The sequence below is a fragment of the Xyrauchen texanus genome, chromosome 33 (genome assembly GCF_025860055.1).
Source record: "Xyrauchen texanus isolate HMW12.3.18 chromosome 33, RBS_HiC_50CHRs, whole genome shotgun sequence".
Classification (NCBI taxonomy): domain Eukaryota; kingdom Metazoa; phylum Chordata; class Actinopteri; order Cypriniformes; family Catostomidae; genus Xyrauchen; species Xyrauchen texanus.
Genome location: NC_068308.1, coordinates 22002796 through 22022429, shown reverse-complemented (window position 1 = coordinate 22022429; position 19634 = coordinate 22002796). Strand labels below are relative to the sequence as shown.

The 19634-nt window shown below is 36.5% G+C and overlaps 1 protein-coding gene across 2 annotated transcripts in view; it reads left to right on the top strand.

Annotated features, from left to right (window-relative positions):
• The first annotated feature begins 4174 nt into the window (after nt 1-4174).
• LOC127627031 (MAGUK p55 subfamily member 7) overlaps nt 4175-19634 on the top strand; it is a 175348-nt gene continuing 159888 nt past the window's right edge. Inside the window, exons 1-2 of one of the 2 annotated variants that reach the window (XM_052103231.1) lie at nt 4175-4374; nt 8649-8734. The gene's annotated coding sequence lies outside the window, so the exon portion shown is untranslated. The remainder of the gene's footprint in view (nt 4375-8648; nt 8735-19634) is intronic. The other variant, XM_052103232.1, reaches the window with a different exon arrangement.

Here is a 19634-nt window from a genome sequence, read left to right as displayed (position 1 = left end):
GTTCAGTGGGGGAATCTGTGGGGGCAATGACATCAATGACATCTTTTGCAGGGCTCCCTGTCCTTCTATTCTATTCTGTTTACCAAATAAATGTTCAGGAGTTTTAATGTATATTTCCTACTGACACTCTAAAGCTGAAGATATAAATAACTATCTTAAGACAAATATTTTTGTGAAACATCTTATGTGCCTAAAGACTTTTGCACAGTACTGCATATATATTTTTTAACATATCCTACCTCTTCTTAAATACATTACATTACAGCACATAACTGTATATCTGTATATAAAACATTTAAACAAAATTATTCCACTATTGTATTTTTCGAATGTTTTATCTGTTATATATATTTTTTTATTATTTATATGTATATGTTTGTATGTATTTGTTTGTATGTTCTGTATATTCATGTCACCATGACAAATCTCTTGTGTGTGTGTGTGTGTGTGTGTGTGTGTGTAAGCATACTTGCCAATAAAGCTCATTCTGATTTTCCTTAGTCTGATAGTGGTCAACCCGTTTCAGGAAAATACACCATTTTAACTCAATACTGACATCTGCTGGATAAATTAAGCAAGTGCACTTGTTGTTCCTCGTGAATACCGAAAACACCCGATGCAGTCTGATGACTCACTAAAGCAAGTGTTGGCAAGTCTTGGAATTTCTGTGCGCTCACTTTTTAAAAACACAAGCAACCAGATGGAAAGACAGAAATTGCAACAGATGGCCCCTTCTGTTGATATGCATGGTGCCCAGAGAAATTCAACAGATTAATGACTTTGAGGAACATTCACTTCTCAAAAATTAATTTCTTATTAACATTTTTCACAACATTCCTGTCAATTATCTGTAAATAGTCCAGTCGCATTCTTTGCGCATTTGAACCATGGAATTATTGTCAATTTTAATGTAAACATTATGTCCAAAATATTGATAAGTGTGTGTGGACAGCAATTTTCAGGTCATATTTCAGATTTTGAATTTTGAGACATTCCTAAATCCTAACCCTTTTCCTCCAGGCCATTTCTTTGTAACTTTTGCTGTTATCCTGTTACACTGTGATTTTTGGCCTAAGAGCTAAACTTTGGTCCCAATCCCAAAATCACCTTCCAAAAGTTTTCAGATTTTGTCCCATGGCTGTTAAGCTCCAGGTATGTCTGCTTTTCAAAGATGTTGTGTCCTTGTAGTAAATCTCCCCATAGAGACAGAAGTGACCGAAGTTCTTGCTGGTGTATGACTTAAACAGTTACTCCTCTTTGATACAAAGAGATTGCAACAGTACTGTAAATACTAATAGTTATCTAAATAAAAATTAAAATTATATTTACTCAACTTATGCTTAAGTTTTTAAAATTCTTTCTAATTTTAATTAAGTTACTGTAATTAGTTACTATAAGTTAACTTTAATTATTAAGTTAATTAAGAAACAGAACTTAAAATGTCACATTTTGAAATCATAACTCAAAAATAAACATTATTTGAACTTTGGCCTTGAGTACTACTAACTCAAAATTATTAAGTACAAAATTGTGGCTATATGTGGAATACCAATAAATTCTTGCACTTGAATAAATTATGTATATTTGGTCAAAACAATGGAACTTGTGTAGAAAAATAATAATTGTCATCTAAAAAATTAGATAATTTTAATTCTTATGACTGTTATTGTTGTGATTTGTGTGAAATCACACAACTTTAAGCCATTCTTCTTTACTCAACTGTGCTTTACAAAAGTGCAGATTTATGTGCAATTAAAAAGTACTCAGGAGAATCCAATATGAGATATGGCTCATCGAGATTCCAGTCATTTTTTCCTTTATACCATTTAAGACATGCTATGACTCAATTTAAATAATTAGAAAAAAAAAACAATAATAATTTAATTACAAATGAGTTAAGTTTATTTGTAACTAGTTAACGTTACTTAAAAAAAAAAAATACAGTACTTGAAATGCCACATTGCATTTGTCTTTGAATAAATTATGTATGTTTGGTCCAAACAAGGGAACGTCTGTAGAATTTTTATTTTTATTTAAAAATGTATATAGTTTAAATTCTTATGAATACTGTTGTAGTTTTGTAGCTGGTTGATAGTTTGATTTGTGTGAAGTCATCATTAGTGTGATTAGTGTTACGTTTGATGAACATGGAGCCTGTTAAATTTAAACCATTCTTTGTTACTCAATTACAATTTACAAAAGTGCAGATTTATGTGCACTAAGATGTGCAGAGAATCCAATGTGCCATATGACATAGTGAGATTCCACTCAAAGCTTCCCTTATACTGTACAAGACATAACTCAGTTTAAATAATTCAATAAAAACAATGATACTTTGATCACAGATAAGTTTACTTGTAACATTACTTCAGTTACTTCAAGTTACTTCAAGTTAAGGGTACTTCAGTCAAGTTCGGTTTGTTTGAACCAAATAAGTATGTTTACTTAGAAAAAAGCATGCAAACCGATTGTCTTGAAAAATCTATGTAAGGTCAACTAATTACATTTTAGTTTTACAGTGATTGTGTTTGGGGATAAGGCTAAACCTTTTCCAATATTTGCAATGTTTCCTAACAACTTCCTACTGAAAATCTATACGGCATATTGGTCTTCATGACTGCAAGTAAAATAATCCCACAATTATTACAACATAATTATTAAAACAGTCCATGTCTGCAACATTTATAATAAAACGCTTGATTTTTGAAATGCTGTGTAAAAAACAGGATTTACATTACATTAAACTGGTACAATCAGTAAACAAATGTAAGTCACACTGAAATATTCACAGGATTTTGGGTGGTTAATTATTGTAAATAACATTAAAAACACATTTTTAACATTATCTCTCAGCTGTTAACATCACTTTTAGCTCTCGTTTTAAAGACAGCACTCGGTTTTTCTAACAATGGAAGCAGGTGTATCAGCACATTGATTGTCTGTGCCCTTTCATTTGATCTCCTTAGCACAGATGGTGTCTCTTTACAGATAATTTTTCCAGAATCTCTTCACTTGAGCAATATTACTGTAGAATAATTAAGCATTACCAATGAATCTTTGTTTGATTAAGCTTTTGTTTGTTAAAATAAAACATATAAGTGCTTCTCATCATAAGCCAATAGTGAATATTAAATCCAAGTGTTTTCAATGGCTGTCCTAAGGCTTCTTGAAGTTTTGCATGCTACAGTGATGTAACGAATTGCACTAAAAGCATTTATATTGTTTCTTTTAAAGTTCTGAATTCTGTTTTTTGTTCTGTAATGCTCTGAATTGATGGATCTGAAATATGCTATGAAGTACAAGTAGAAATGGTCATTGATCAAACTTCACTCTATCAATAAAATCATGTTTAGTTGCCAGTGCAAGTTTGTCATTTCCAGTCTCTTCATTCTTATATTTGGACCACGAGGGGGTGCGGTAGTGTTGCGTGCATCATGACCACTCAAGTGCGAAACAAGTGTAACACTTTATTTCTCATGTTTGAGTATCTGGCATGCATGCCAGAATAAAGAACATCTCTTATCCAATGTATTTAATTTATTATTATTTTTTATGTAAAAAAATAATTATTATTTTTCTTTCTTTCTTTCTTTCTTTCTTTCTTTCTTTCTTTCTTTCTTTCTTTCTTTCTTTCTTTCTTTCTCAAGAATAGTACAGCTAAACATTTTTCATTTCAGTTTTCTAAACCCCACTTGCAGCCATTTGCAAATGTCTTGTTTCAAACCTGTCAAACCAGTCCGAGATATACATTTTCTCACTCAAGGAAACCGACAAGGACTAGCGTGTTAAGACGCATCAAGTGAAGTTACTAGAAAGATATTCAAATAAAATAAAAAAAACCTGGCGGTCATGTGCTCTAAAACAGGTATGACAGGTGTCCATTCAGTGAATGTCTTGAAGAAAAGATGTTAATTCATCCCTGAACAATTACACCTCTTAAAGTACACTCCATTCATAACAACAATGAAAAGGTGGTTTTATTATGTGACCTCTTATAATAAACCACAACTTCTCATAGAATAAGGGCAGGTGTGGCGTATGATTGATTATACAATAGCCAGTTAGATTTCAGTATGACACTTAGGTCCCGCCCCCTGTTTGTTCACTGTCCAATCAAGTGAAAGATTACTTCCGCCCGCCCGCTTCGTTGATCGCATCAGATTGTACGAGGCGTTTCGCCTTGAAAAGAAAACACTTTGGACGTGACGACCCGCTTGAAGTCTGGGATATTTTACTGAATTTTCTTATTTTTTATGTTTTCAAATCAAAGTGGAGACAAGCTTTTCTCTGTAGTGAACACTCAAGAGTCTCTTAAGGAGCCCAAGGCGTCTTGACTGGACTTCCCCAAACAATACACATCCGAGTGTTACACGAGTGAGTAATAACTTATTTCTCTTCAGGGACTACAACAGAAATACCTACGGCATTCCTTTTGAATAAAACATGATTAGAACCATAAATGTTTTACTACTTGAGAGGGCATTTTCAAAACAAGTTCCAACTCCAGTTTTGACTCGTTTAATTTTTTTGTGTGTCCTGTTTTTGCGCGAGCAATCCCCGTCAAGTGGACCCGAGCATTACCTCGAGTAAAACCGGACAGAACAGGGAAACGAGTCTTTAACTTGTCTGTTAGCTCTGATACGGGGAACTGAACGGGGATCTGCTTTATTGCGTCAGGAGAGCGTTGACGCGGAGCTTGACACTGACATCACCGGGTGGGTTCGCCCTGAGCAACAGGGCAACTCATCATTCACCCGTCAGTGCTCAGCTGCTGGGGTGGGCTTGACATGCTCGATTAAATATCATAAAGTGAATTTGCTTCCAAGAACATTGCACGACGGTATATTTGATTACGGACTGGACGGTTGCCTGTGTTTCCCAACTCATCACTCTGTGAGTTAGCACTGGACGAGCTGTGAAAGTCTATATTAACATACTGGATCTTGTTCCCATATAAAAACAATTGTATGAGATATCATGGATACTACATTAAACTTGAATATATTTTGGCATGATTTCACAACTTGAGCTTAAAGGAATATTCCGGGTCCAATACAAGTTGTTAACAGCATTTGAATACCAGAAAAATAATTTAAAAAAGTCCCTCCAATAATCTGGTTTACAGTGAATGGGGCTAACCCATAAACATTAAAATACTCACTGTTTCAAAAGTATAGTCATAAGAAAAAACATATGTGTTAACATGATTTTAGTGTGATAAAATTGTTAAAAAAAATATTAAATTAAATTAATATTAAAAAAAAAAAAAAAAAAAAGGGGCAAGTCAAAAGTATTTTTTGTGGTTAATCTTTATGCCAAAAAATTATGCCAAAAATGTTTTCAATTGAGCTGAACTTGTATTGAATCTGGAATATTCCTTTAATTCTTGCTTTATAGGTCCATTCCACTGGAATCTCCCTTAGCAACAAAAGCAACAACAGTATAAGTAATAACTGTGTGATGTGTCTATTTTATTAGCCAGAGCAATTATGATATAGTAAACTGATAATGTATTCAGCTAATGAAATGAATATGAATGCACCACAATGATTGTTCAAATAGGTTAATAGAGTTTATTGTGGTGTGTACAAAAGACAGTGTTACACCGTACAATTGAAACTCTTACTCTGCGAAAAAATAGGAACCGATTGGTACAAATAGGTTCCCACTGTTGACCGGTGGGAAACGTAGCAGTCAGTGGTTTGTTTGAGACCTGCTATCTGCTGTGTCAGATATCGCTGCTCAGAAGACTCCCCTTTTCTTGACCTCTTTACACACTCACTCTCACTTGTCGTCTCGCAGTGTCAGTTGACAGGCTGCCTTTGCGCTACATGTCCTGATCGTTCCCTCATCTGACGGCTGTAACCTTTTAGACTGCAAGTAATTAAACACTAGATAGGGAACACAATGCCTTGTGTTTAACTGAAGTCCTCAGAGGGCAGTTAACATACAATTTTCTGAGACTAGAATGCACAAAATTCCCTACATCTTTTGAATTCCATGTCTAATGTGTAGTGACAGGACAGAATATATTCTTTGGAGGTCCTGCAAGATTAATACGAAATAAACATTCCCCCCTTGATGTGGAGAAGAAATCACCCACGGTTTGAGATTTAACAGGGCTGATGTGCCTGTCAGAAGTAGCCACTTCACCAGTGAGCTCAGATCACTCCAGGCTCCACATCACCTGTTCTAGAGCCTGAAACAAAGCTCATGTGTCTCTTACACACACAGGTCTAGCTGTCATTCAGTGTGTTAATAACATATTATATTTACATGGCTGTTAAAGGAACATTCCGGGTTCAATACAAGTTCAATTCAAGCTCAATCGACAGCATTTGTAGCATAATGTTGATTACCACAAAAAAAAAAAAAAAAAAAATTATATATTTTAGAAAAGGAAAAATCTGTGTTACATTGAGGCACAAACAAATCACAAAAAAACCTTCACGATACGATTATTTTTTTTTTTTTACTTTTAAATGTACTCCAACATAATTCAAATTGTGTGTTCTTATTAAAAATGCAAGGCATCCTGGTTTGAGAAATCCAAGTTCTTTACATTATAGGAAACAAAAGTGTGCAAGAAAAATGCACCAAATGCACCACAGGGGGAAGTTGTCAACAGAGTGTAAATGTTAAATAACTTAAAATCTAATAAATCCAGATGTTCAGAAATAATAGAATATGAAAACAGCAAAATAATTCTTATTTTATCTAAACCAAGTCTATCTAGAAAGTTCTTGATAGTCTAGAAATCAGTATCTATTAATGATCAATTTTATCTAGAAAGTACTCCTTGTATATCAAACAATTTTTGTGTATATTCATAAACCCCTGCAGCAATATGAAATAATCATTACAATTCAACTAGCAACGTTTGTCAAAATTATCACTTGCAAAATTTTGGCTATAGATGCAGAACACTTGAAACACGTTACAGAACAAAGCAATAATTTGCGATCTAGCTGAATAATCATGGCAAAAGGAGTGACGGATGCCTGATTCTCCCATATATATAGCCTCTCCATGATTTGATATTAAGCGCCCATAACTATCACGTAACTAGCGCTTTTTTATGGGTAAAAAGAAAAGAAAGGAGACCGTTCATAAACCTGCGCACACCGATGCCAGTCATGGTCTTAAGCTGGTGTATACATACATAATGCACAAAATGGAGCTACAATCACTCCTTTCTCTTCCTTATTCAGCCTTTGGTGGATTTACAACTTGTCTAACTATAGCGTTTGCAATGTTTTTTTGTGCAAAATCTCGATTTAAAAAATAAATGGGCTGGTTTGAGTATTTCTGTGTCTGCTGCTCTCCTGGGATTTTGACAACAGTCTCTAGAATTTACTCTGAATGGTGGCAAAAACAAAAAACATCCAGTGAGCAGCAGTTCTTTGGATGGAAATGCCTTGTTGATGAGAGGGGTCAATAGAGAATAGCCAGACTGGTTTGAACTAACAAAGTCTACGCTAACGCAGATAACCACTCTGTACAATTGTGGTGAGAAGAATATCATCTCACAATACTATTCTGAGATGCAGGTTGGCGCTGTTTTGGCAGGACGAGGGGGACCTACACAATATTAGACCGGTGGCTTTAATTTTGTGGCTGATCGGTGTATATTCTAAATGCACTTCAAGATACAGTCTCTGAAACCAAGTCTAAATATCTTATATATTGCTTCTCAATTAAATGTATCTTGTTTTAAGGATTTTTTGGTCATTTAAATGAAAAAAAAACCAAAACAAGACAAAAAGACTTGATAACAATAGGTTTTTTTGCAGTGTTTTTTTTTTTTTTTTTTAACAACTTAAACAATAAAAATCCAAGTATTTGTTTTTCTTGTAATTCAGTGAATGTCATTTAGATATGATCGAGATGATTTTGTCATCTTTTTTTGTTAGTAAGCACATTTAATCCAAACTTTTAGCGCTGGGCACAAGCTGAATAGTCTGTTAAGAGCTAATGATTAATCGTTGTAATAATTGCCAGAATAATCAAATTATCATTCTAATAATCATTAGATTAGTTGATTATCAAAATAATTGTTAGTTGCAGCATTATAGCGAAGCTGTTAGCTTAACTACATTTCAGAGTAGCAAGGTGGTAGCTTTGCTAGTTTTAATACCAAGTGTCTTTTCAGTATAAGATATATTTTTAATTAGGTAGTCTGTAGCTTTGATAAAATCTTGTACATCATACTGGCGTTTATCATCACCAGTTTTGAATCAGAACTAAAGATGTCTGACTCCTAAATGAATCGATAAATCTAGCAAGTTTTGTTGTGTAGCTTGTAGTGTACCTTGTACTGTCTCTGAAGCTTTTAGGTAAGCTTAACTAATTTTTCTGATGAATAGTTGGTAGCTTAGCTTGCCCAACACTGCATATGACACATGACTATTTGATCAGTTTAATGCTTTTACTGATTAAACTTATTATGTACAGTATAAAATGAATAATACATTATTGGAATGGAACACTACTGATTCATCTGCAAATTTCAAAGCACTTGTTCTGTTTTGGCCATAATGCCTACATGCATTGTAAAGTAGAGCTTCTAAGCTTTAAAACGACACCTATTTTGTATTTGTCAAGACTAGATTTATTAATATTTTGATCATATTTTTGTTTCTTGGCAGGCCAATCCAAGTTTAAGGGAAGTTTTAAATACAAGCATTGTGGAGGCCTTGGTTCCCCATCATTAAGTGAGGAAGTAAGTGAGTAGGTGAGTCATGAGAAAAAAATCTGGTATGAAGGTCATACCCAGTAGAACACTGTGTTAGCAATGCATGTGTCATCACTATATCTTGCTCTGTCAAATCTCAGGTGTTTGTTTCATAGAGCTCTGCACCTTTTAGACTACGCAGCATCTGAAGCAGTGTTTCAGTTCTGCTAACATGTAAATTATTCCACAGATTCACTGCATATTTCCCATCTGGCCAGCCGGTGTCTGTGATTCAATGTATGCTTTTCAGATCAGCAAATAATGGTGCACTGCCATGGCTGCTGTCTTGCATTGAAGACCTTTTGCTGAACCTTCTTTAGCACAGTCATATTAGGTTGATTACTGTTAGGTGAAACTTACCTTGGGAGCAAGAAAATATATGCAGGCAACAGACACATATAAGGCCATAATTTGAACTTCACTTGATATTTGTGCCACTTTACTTCGGACCAGTTATATCTCTGAATCTTCAGCACTTCCCGTGAAAGCTGAGCCCAGTCATACTGTAAAGAATGTGCTATTTGAGACATGAATGGGACAAATAATATAACAAGAATCTGTAAGTAAGCTCTTGTAAAGGATGGCACTACGTTGGTTAAATGGAACGTCTTCATGTGAAGCCTCCGATTATGCTTTGGCAATATCAGAGTCAAATATTTGTTTCTGCTGAAAATCGATGTGTATTGGAATGGGCTTGTGTAACACTGGCAGAGATGTCGCTGGTTATATCCTGATTTGTTTTATTGATGAAGAGTTTTCCCATGGATTGCTTCATGCATCATGACCACCTCTCTGCTCAATGCTGCTTTTAATAATTTAGTGATGCCATGGTGAAGAATGAGGAAACCAGACTAAAATAACCCTCTCTGTCTTACTCTGTCAGCATGTATTTGTGTTTTTGAAATGAGAATTTCTTATTTGCTGGTACTGCACTCAATTCAGATTACTGCTGATGATACTGACAATATTTAATGTGGTGTCTTATTCTTCTCGTCCATGTCTGTGGTCTTCTGGTTATTTTGATGTTCTTAGTCTTTAAACATGCATGTCTAAGACAGCATGTGTGTTTTAGTCCTTTTGTGTGTTTGCCTGTATGTGTGTGTATGCAATTAGTGTCTGTGTTTCTCTCTGCCAATTGGTAATCCACTCGTTATAAGCAGCTGTCTGAAGTGGTTCTTGGCTGTGGCCTCTGCTCTTAACTCAAAACTCTGGGCCTCCCTCCAGACCCCCACATTGGATTCCAGGTTTAATTTTACACATAATATATTGTGTGTATTTGTTTGTGAATTAATGCATGGAATTTGTGAGAGGAAGTGTTGGGGGGGGTGTCAGGAATGTTTAAGCTTTGTGAGGGTGGCCTTGGCAATCATGTGGACATAACATGGGCTGCCAATGATTTGACCAGTCATTGGCAATGAAGTGATTCATTGTATGGTAATTGTTAATGTATGGTAAATTAACTACAAATACACCAAAGTTTATATTTTCCTTATTTTTTGAGTAAGTTGTCATCTGGTCTAAACCATTTTCCAAGTTCTCTTCCAAAAATATATAGACAAGGAGTAATGCTTAATTTATGTGATATTTGAGCTTCCTTCAGGATCTGCTCAGAGAGAAGGCTGCGAATATCGAGCCTCCGTGTAATTTGAAACTAGCTTTATCCCACCATGCTGTTTTTAGATGCCATTTATGGCTTGCTGGCCAAAAACCTTTTCAAATCCATAATGTCTCCAGTGTCTCTGGTTAACACATGTGTTATATTAAGGACATGTCTTGCACTAGCCTTAAAGTTTTAACTATAACACTAATTTCTATTACAAATATAATTGCTTGATCCTTTTGGACCATGGAATGGAAAGAATATGACTAGTTACAAGTTTTAGTAAACTATTATTCTGCAATCTGATTAAATCTTTAGTGTAAAATATTAGCTAGTTTTGAGTATAGGCAATTGGACTAAGTCTTTACACACGGGGTGAATTTGAATTGGTGGCAAAACAGTTTAACAGCATTATAAATGGAGTACAACATGACTGAAATTCTCATTTAAAGTTAAAAAATTAACAGCAAATAGTAGTAAATATTAGCTCTTTTCATCTTTTGACTATAGTTTACTTACTATTACAATTCAAAATGCAGCTTTTATTTCTCTGTGTGATTAGACAGCATGAGAATAGATTCATGGAAAATGCTAGATGCATGTCTGGTTATGCATTTGAATACAGTTTAGGATTTGAATGAGCTAAATTGGTTGGTCACTGACTGAACTCTTCAAAGGAGTTTGTTGTTTTAAGGTCATTTATTGTCTGTCTGTGACAACGTTACTCTGCATGAGTGTTCAGGCAAGTTTGAAATGAAATAAAAAACAAAAAAGAGTGACTTTGGCCATGTTTATTACAATCATCTGTTTTTTTTCTCCACCGAACGTTACAGACATTGTGTAAAAGGTGAATCAGTTGACTTCTTTTCTATGCCTTTATAGCCTCATGGCTTTATTAGTTCACTCTAGCCAGCTGCATGCAAAGGGACACATTATTGTATTATAAAGTAAAAGGAATCAGAGATAATATGGAGTGTAAACAATGAATATGTTTGTGATCCTGCTCACCAACTGAAAGTTCTTTTTAATCATACGCAATCCAGCCACCTTGTAATTTTGATCCGAAGAACCAAAGACTAAAACCTAAGCTAATGTACAACTTAAACACTATTCTGCCTAGCAGGCACTGGCATTTCTATCAAGAAATGCAAATCTAGTCAAATATATCCTTAATCTCTAAAAGATGAATTAAACACATCTTAGGTTCCAATCCATGTTAACCTTTCAACAAACTGCCGTCTGCAACCTCTTTCTGACACCATGTCCTAAAAATGCCTAAGTCTAACCCTCTTATTTCCTTCATGACATGCAATGGCTAATATATATGCTTGGGAAGAGCATTCAGCTGCTAATCACTTCTTGGTAAGCACCTAACTAAACTGATCCTACTAACTCCTCTCCTGCTCATAGGGAGAGCAGGGCTGATTGGATAAGCCTGGACTGACTTGGATCAGTCTTTGCAAGCTATTTTTTTTGTTGTGAATCTCTCAGGATAATTCCAGATCATAAATTATCCATTGTTCTGAGTAACTCAGTGTAAACGAAGTATTGTTACACCCTGCCCAGACATGATCTGTTGATTTTGTAAGCTAATCCTGATTTATGGCATCTTGGTATCTTACTTTAAATTCCACACATTGACATTCAATGTTTCGGGTTGTAATATATAGGTTTAAACCTAATGTGTTAATGAGCTAAAAAGTGGCTTTGGCTACATTATTACTTCAGGTGGAATGCTGAAAATTTAGATTTCAAGCACCCCTCCTGCCTTCAAGGCCATGTATACCTGTGTTAGGGGAATTATTCTTTCAGTTGATGGTGTAACCAGGTAACCTAGGATGTTGAAAGGACAAGGGAAAGACCTGGCAGGGTTTTCCCAGTCGGATATCCGTTCAAAGGGTTTAATCTCATCAGGGCACTTTATGGAGCAGTCTGGAGGGTAACACTGCAGTCATTAATACATTCAGTCACACAATCTCTATCTCTAGGTGCCTCTTTGGTATGTGGGTGATTTCAGGACACTAGCACTGAAGGCTCAAGTAACAACTGCACAGGCAACAACAGGCATGATTTGTTAGCATTATCCCGTAAATGCATGGGCACTTTGCCAAACATTATTTCATATCTCAACCTGGCAGTTCTATCTTTCACAAATTGACCTACAAAATGCTCATATAGGGTAACATTTTCAAAGCATTTTTAAAGCTGAAATATTTAACCTTCTTGCTAACCAATGGCATTAGTTGGTGGCAGGACTATCTCTTTGTTTGACCAAAGGCATGCGGAGGGTGCATTCAGAAAACTGTTTTGAAAGCAATGTTTATTTTTCCAATTCCATTCGGTTGCGCTAGTGTCGAAGAAATAAAATACTTCAGCTTTGTTTGTTTATGTCCCCTTTTCTCCCAATTTGGAATGCCCAATTCCCACTACTTAGTAGGTCCTTGTGGTGACGTGGTTAATCACTTCATTCCAGGTGGTGGAGGACAAATCTCAGTTGCCTCCACTTCTGGAACCATCAATCATCTGGCTCATTATCACGTGGCTCATTGTGCATGACACCGCGGAGACTACACATGTGGAGGCTCGTGCTACTCTCTGTGATCCACGCACAACTTACCACGCGCCCCTTTGAGAGCGAGAACCAAGTATCTCGACCATGAGGAGGTTACCCCATGTGACTCCACCCTCCCTAGCAACCGGGCCAATTTGTTTGCTTAGGAGATGTGGCAGAAGTCACTCAGCACACCCTGGATTTCAACTCTCAACTCCAGGCGTGGAAGTCAGCGCCAATACTTGCTGAGTATTGATTGGATTTGGAGCACTTGATTGGACTCTAGATGGCGCCGAGTATGGCTGCTGCGTTGCGAGCTCTGACACAACACTGCAGTTTTTGTTTTTTTGTCTTGGAAGTTGTCTGCCTTATTGTAAACAACAGACAAACACTTTTGGACATTGGTTCTGCAATTACACACCGAAATCCGGACTTCAAATCACTCAGTGCCGACCAGCTGTTTACAAACACGCCAGTGTAGCCCTATGTCTGGGCTGCCCGGGTGCGGAAAAGCAGAAGGAAAAGGGGAAAATGAGCCGGCGTGCTCATCAGATTAAGACGTCATGCAAATCGACCCCCGCTACCCAGTATACCACTGGCAAATGTCTCTTGACAACATCCAAGACAAAAAAAGGCTCTGCAAGCTGAGAGCGCGGATCTCTTTCCAACGAGAGACGAGGGATTGCTGCATTTTCTGCCTTACAGAAACCTGGATGTCTGCGGAGATTCCAGACTTTGACATCGAACCCGCAGGTTTCTCCGTGCACCGAGCAGACAGAGCGAAAGACCTCTCAGGTAAAAGCAGAGGTGGTGGTGTATGTTTTATGATCAACAAATCATGGTGTGATCTAGGGTTGGAATGGTATGAGATTTTCACGGTATGATAACTGTCTCAATTATCACGGTTTCACGTTATCACGGTATACAGTATTACACAATTACTATTATCATTGAAAACAGAGGGGTTATTTATTTGTTTATTTATTTTTGAGCAAACACTTTATTATAATTGAAACTTGAAACCATTTATTTTATTGAAGTATGTGTAAAAAAAGTCTCCCTATTGAAAATAAAATAAATAGAAAAAATAAGAAAGCTAACAGAATTATAATAAACAGAATTATAAACATGATAAAAAAATATCATGTAACTATATGTAGTGAATCAGCTCTACATTCTTCCACCATTAGGTAGCGAATCAGCTCTATGAAATATTAATAATCAATCATAACTTGTTATAATCGATTATGAATATTTGGATCAGTTAATCGGGTTAACTTGATGTAGCTACATTAACATTACAACCAAATACTCGGTTCATCCCGTGAACACTCAATATTGGTTATTAATTAATTAATTAATAGAAAGGTACATTTCCGGGGCATGGGAAATGTCTTTCTTACTAAGTATTAAGAGCAAGTAGTCAAAATCTATGATTAGTGACTTTAGATATGAGCTTGAGACACAGACAACTTTACATGTGACATGAACAAGACTTTATTAACTAGACTAAACATTTAAACTACTCTAACATACATATACATACATTCATACAGTTTACCAAGGGAAAGAGGGCTGAAGCAGAATACAGGAAGGCAAGAAGTTATAGCATTGTTTGAAGTTCAGCAGATCAACAGCCTGAGCAAACCATCATATTAGTTCTGACACGCCCTTTTTAGAAAGGGGTAAGGATACTTAATGTATCAAATAATGAGACTAAGTTTGATACTTGCATGTCCCATTTGAATTAAACTGTCCTGATGCAATTTGTTGATGCTCCAGTTGATCTTTGATGATGTTGTCTTGATGAGAGAGAACCAGTGGGAGTCAGAGAATCTTTGGTGAATGGAAAGTCAAGGCCGTAGCCTGGCGCACGCTTGGGAGTCCTTGGGGCCTTCTAGTTTGGCATCATTCAGCGAGAGAGTGAGAGAGCACAAGGCTCAGAGGGCAAGAGAGGCAGGAAGCAAGAGAGGCTAAGAGAGCGAAGATAAGAGAGAGAGAGGGCTAAGAGAGAGAGAGGAAGTGGGCGCAGCAATTTTATACCCTTAGAAACATGTCCCACCTCTCATTGGCTCGACCAATAAGAAGGGTTTGAGTTCTAGGCGGGAATTTGGTTTATTGCTCTTTGTTGTAAAATTGCCCATTGCATGTGCAAGAAAGAAAATAGGAAATATACTTGTAATACTAATATGTTGTTGTTATCGACATATCATGTACACAGTCATTTCAATCTTCAAAATACCAAGTTATAGAGACCAAATATGCCACACATATGATTTTGGTTAACCATAGTATGCAAAGTCTGAAACATTAACCCATTAGTTTGCAAGAAAACATAGATCAAGCACATTTAAGGGAAAATGTGAGATGGCACATTAGATACATGTCAATATTTATCACATGGATATATAGAATATATATATAGGATTAACAGGGTTCATTTCTCTTTCTCATTAAGAGAATGAAGTGAGGGTCAGCACTTCTCTGAACATTCCTTTGGAGGTCGTAAAATTCTCCTTCCATTGGGACAGGAGAATGATTCCTTTGTCAAGGCTCATTTGCATGTTTATGACAGTAAGAGATTTTGGGCTGAATGACTCAAAAGATAGTAAAACATCGCAGTAATATCATTCTACAGAGATCTTATATTCAAATTCAGCTCGGACAAATCGTAAGGTTTAATTTGATACCAAGAAAGGTATATTTGGTATCTTTAAAAGTGGGTTTAACATTCTTACACTCAGGCTATTAAATATAAAGCCTCTTATTAGATATAATGAGTTCTCCTACACTACTAAACAATTCTACTAATTTTGATCTACACCAAAATACATAGCACACAGGGATTACAACATATTTCATAAAAACTAAGCCCTTTTAGGCTTTATAAGAAAGACACACATTTTTACGTTCAAAAGTTTCCCCCTTCCGGTCCACACGATAAGCACGTGGTGAGCATGCGGATGTCACATGCGGTTCTCTGTCAATGGTTCATTGTCTCTTTGTCAATACATTTATTGTGCTTGTGGAGACTAGTTGGCGTTATTTCAGTAATTAGGGGAGTTTCAACAGTAAGTTCTTGTTTGTTCGGAACCTGCCGAGTTAATGATTCCTTCATTGATTCCCCCAGTCGCTACATATAACATGTTATATAACTAAAGCATGTTAGTTTACATGTTATCATAGCATGTTAAATGAACTACTAAATGAAAAATAACATCAGCTGTGTGAGCTTTTGAAGTAATGTCTTATGATTATTAACAGTTAACATACTGTATGTGCGTGACAGCACAGTCCGACTGCTCCTGTCTGTACCTTTAACTCAACTGGTTCTCAACTGGTTTTGCTTCAGGAAGCATTGGAAATCAAGTGTCGACCTGTCATAGATTAAACATAACCTGTATTTAATGTTTTAAATACAGGTTGCATTTCCTTTTATGTTGTATAGTTTTGTTCATGGTTTTCCAGTACAAGGACATGCATCAAGTGACATTAATTTTGTTGTTGATGTCAAAATCTATAAGAAGTTGTCTCTCCCCCTTTTAAAAATTGAAGAACATATTTACTTATGAGCCCATTATTATCTCGTTTGTTACCTAATATTACATATTTATACACATATTGCACAGAAGGAAAGGCTCCTCATTACCATGGTTAGGTCAGTGTGCTAGTCTTAAATAATAGTGGTAGTAATAATAATAATAATATTAATAATAATAATAAATTAATGCATTTATGAAAAATAAATACTTGCTGAAACACATCTTGAAACTTTAATGAAAACTGCCACTGTTGGTATAAAATGAGGTCTAATAGATTCTACCTTTTAGATTATTTCATATGAAAATATAACATTTTGTCAAAATATAAGTTACTTTTACTCATGTAAAATCCTGAAACAAATTTGTAAAGGTGATGGTGTGTAATTTTTTTTATTTATAAATTTCTTTGCCGCATAAAGAGCAACACTTTAATTGTGTTGCTCTTTTCCTCCTCAGTGCTGTTTGGCATGTCTGGGCTGCTACTGTTTGAGAGGTTCGAATTGACAATCTCCGAAACACTTTAAACTAAAAAAGTCTCGCTAGAATTTAAATTGGTCACAGTTTTGATGTCTGCACTCCGCAATATCAAGGGAAGCCCAGTTGTTGAACGCACGTGCCAGAGAGAAGAGCAGATCATGATCGCGAGCTCGTTATACTCGCGAAAGTGCAGATGAGAAGTCTTTAGCTGTTTGTGAGATTATCATTAAATCTGCCTCGGCAGTCCTAAATAGTCGATCATTAGGGCGGCCGCCAAAATATCTTCAATGGGAGAAGTTACCATGGCATTGTTGTTTCCCTGCTGTCCACGACCCAGTCCGAATAGACCAGTTGAGAAACACTGCTTTAACTCACACACACACACACACACACACTCATGTCAGACCCCCTCGCCTCGCATCTCTCTGACATCTGCTGCGTGTGTGTGTGAGTGGCGCAAGTTGACGAGTCTGACAGACAGTCGAGAAGGAAAGGAGATGTGCACGCGCATGTGAGAATCTCCGTCCGGTTGCATTTTTTTCTCAATACCATAGATAAGCAAATGTCTTAATGTCTGGTGAAATTCATAATTGTTTTACCGTTGTCTCCACGGAATGATTATACTGTAGATTTGATACATTAATAGGTTTCTGATTTAATACTATCGGTCTGTAAATTAAGGTCTATAAATTAAAATGAGCAATTTCTCATCCTTATTTTGTATTCAGTTTTAAAGGGTGGATTAAGTGCAGTGAATGATTTTCTATTTTTTGGTTTAGTTGCCTTATAAATATTAATATTCCCTACAATTTTATATGTACTAATCATATGCAATCTAATGGACTGTGATTTATTTATATAATTTTTTTTTTATATTAGTAGATACCATGTGCCATGTTTAAAGCATTATTGTAACAATTAACGAGGCAAAAGGTGAAGCTCGGACTGGGTTGACAAAGCACATAGACATTTATTGTCAAAGACTTTTCAGGGTTCCACAATAAGACTTTTCAGCTGAACATTCAGCATATGCACTGCTTTTCAGCACCCGTGCTTCTGACATGCAGACGAACACAGACAGCTTCACGCGTCTCTCTCTCGTCTGCAATTATCTTACCTCAGCTGGCAGCTGTACTGACATGATGGCAAAACAACAAGATGCATTACTTGTATTATTGAATAGTAGTAGAATAGTAGCCTACTACCTCACCTTTCGCTGTAATACCATGTTCGCATAGCATATCCTCGTGCTCTCTGGCAATGTGACGTGTACTTTTCCAAAAGGAATATTGCTAATTCTCACCAACTCTCCACAGTCCACACTCCCTGTGGATTTCCTCATTCTTAAATTTTATTTATACTTTGCATTTATTTAGGCTATATGGTTTGCAACTTCACTAAAACAATATTAGAGCTCCATAACCTCAGGCCTGTTTCTTATTTCATAGTTTTCCAAACCAGTATATCACAAAGCGCATTCTGGGTTGAGCGAGTGGCACTAAAAGCCTGAACGAGCGGAGCAGAATCTTACATTTTTAAGTCAATGGGTGAGTAGTTCAGTATATTATTTTATGTTGAGTCATTAAAGCCTTTATTTTAAAAGATAAATAGGTTTATAGTCAACATGTCTTCCTCCGAGTTCAGCGTGTGAGGCGTGGATAAAATTGGCTGAGCGCCTCACCTCTCCTCTCACTGTGGCTTCAGGGACGCAGCACCATGTGACTCACACGCCCAGTGTAAATATTGTAACCTAATGACACAGTTTGTGTAAAACAGCCCTAACAAAAGTGTAACTCAGATCCTGCCATCCTCCATTGGTGGTGTTGATGTTGTTGTTGCTGCTATTGAATCGCATATGCAAACGACAGCAGTAGAAAAATGGTCGACTCTATTGGGGTTCCTTTTGTGTGTGTAAATGCAAGAGGAAAAAGTCTCTTCAGGTGTGTGCAGTTCCTCTTAAGGGTTCTCATGTAGAAAGTTCCAAAGGAGAAAGTACTGGGAATGTATGTAGAGAAAGTGGCAATTGATTTCCATTGAAGTAGTAGCAGAGCTGTGTCACCAGGTTCGGTTAACTAATAGATTTACATTTACATTTACGCATTTGGCAGATGCTTTTATCCAAAGCGACTTACAGTGCACTTATTACAGGGACAATTCCCCCGGAGCAACCTGCAGTTAAGTGCCTTGCTCAAGGACACAATGGTGGTGGCCGTGGGGATCGAACTGGCGACCTTCTGATTAACAGTTATGTGTTGTAGCCCACTACACCACCACCATTCCATTTGCTTTTAATCCTGAGAGCCCATGATTTAGAATAGATTTTGACCAGATGGCAGTGTTCCAAGCATAACTGCAGCTGTAATGATTAAATCCAGATAAGAGTTTCAAACCATTCTGAGATGCTATTCTGCTCTCAACAATTGTACAGTGCGGTTATGAGTGTTACATAGAATTTCTATCACCTCGAACCAGTTTGGCCATTCTCAGTTTACCTCTTTCATCAACAAGGCATTTCCATCCACAGAACTGTTGCTCACTGGAAGTTTTTTTTTTTTAAACTCAGTTCTGAGTAAACTAGATACTGTTGTGCATGAAAATCCCAGGAGATCAGCAGTTACAGAAATACTCAAACCAACCCATCTGGCACCAACAATCATGCCATGGTCAGTCACTGAGATCAAAATGTTTCCCCATTCTGATGGTTGATGTGAACATTAAAAGTGTCATGAA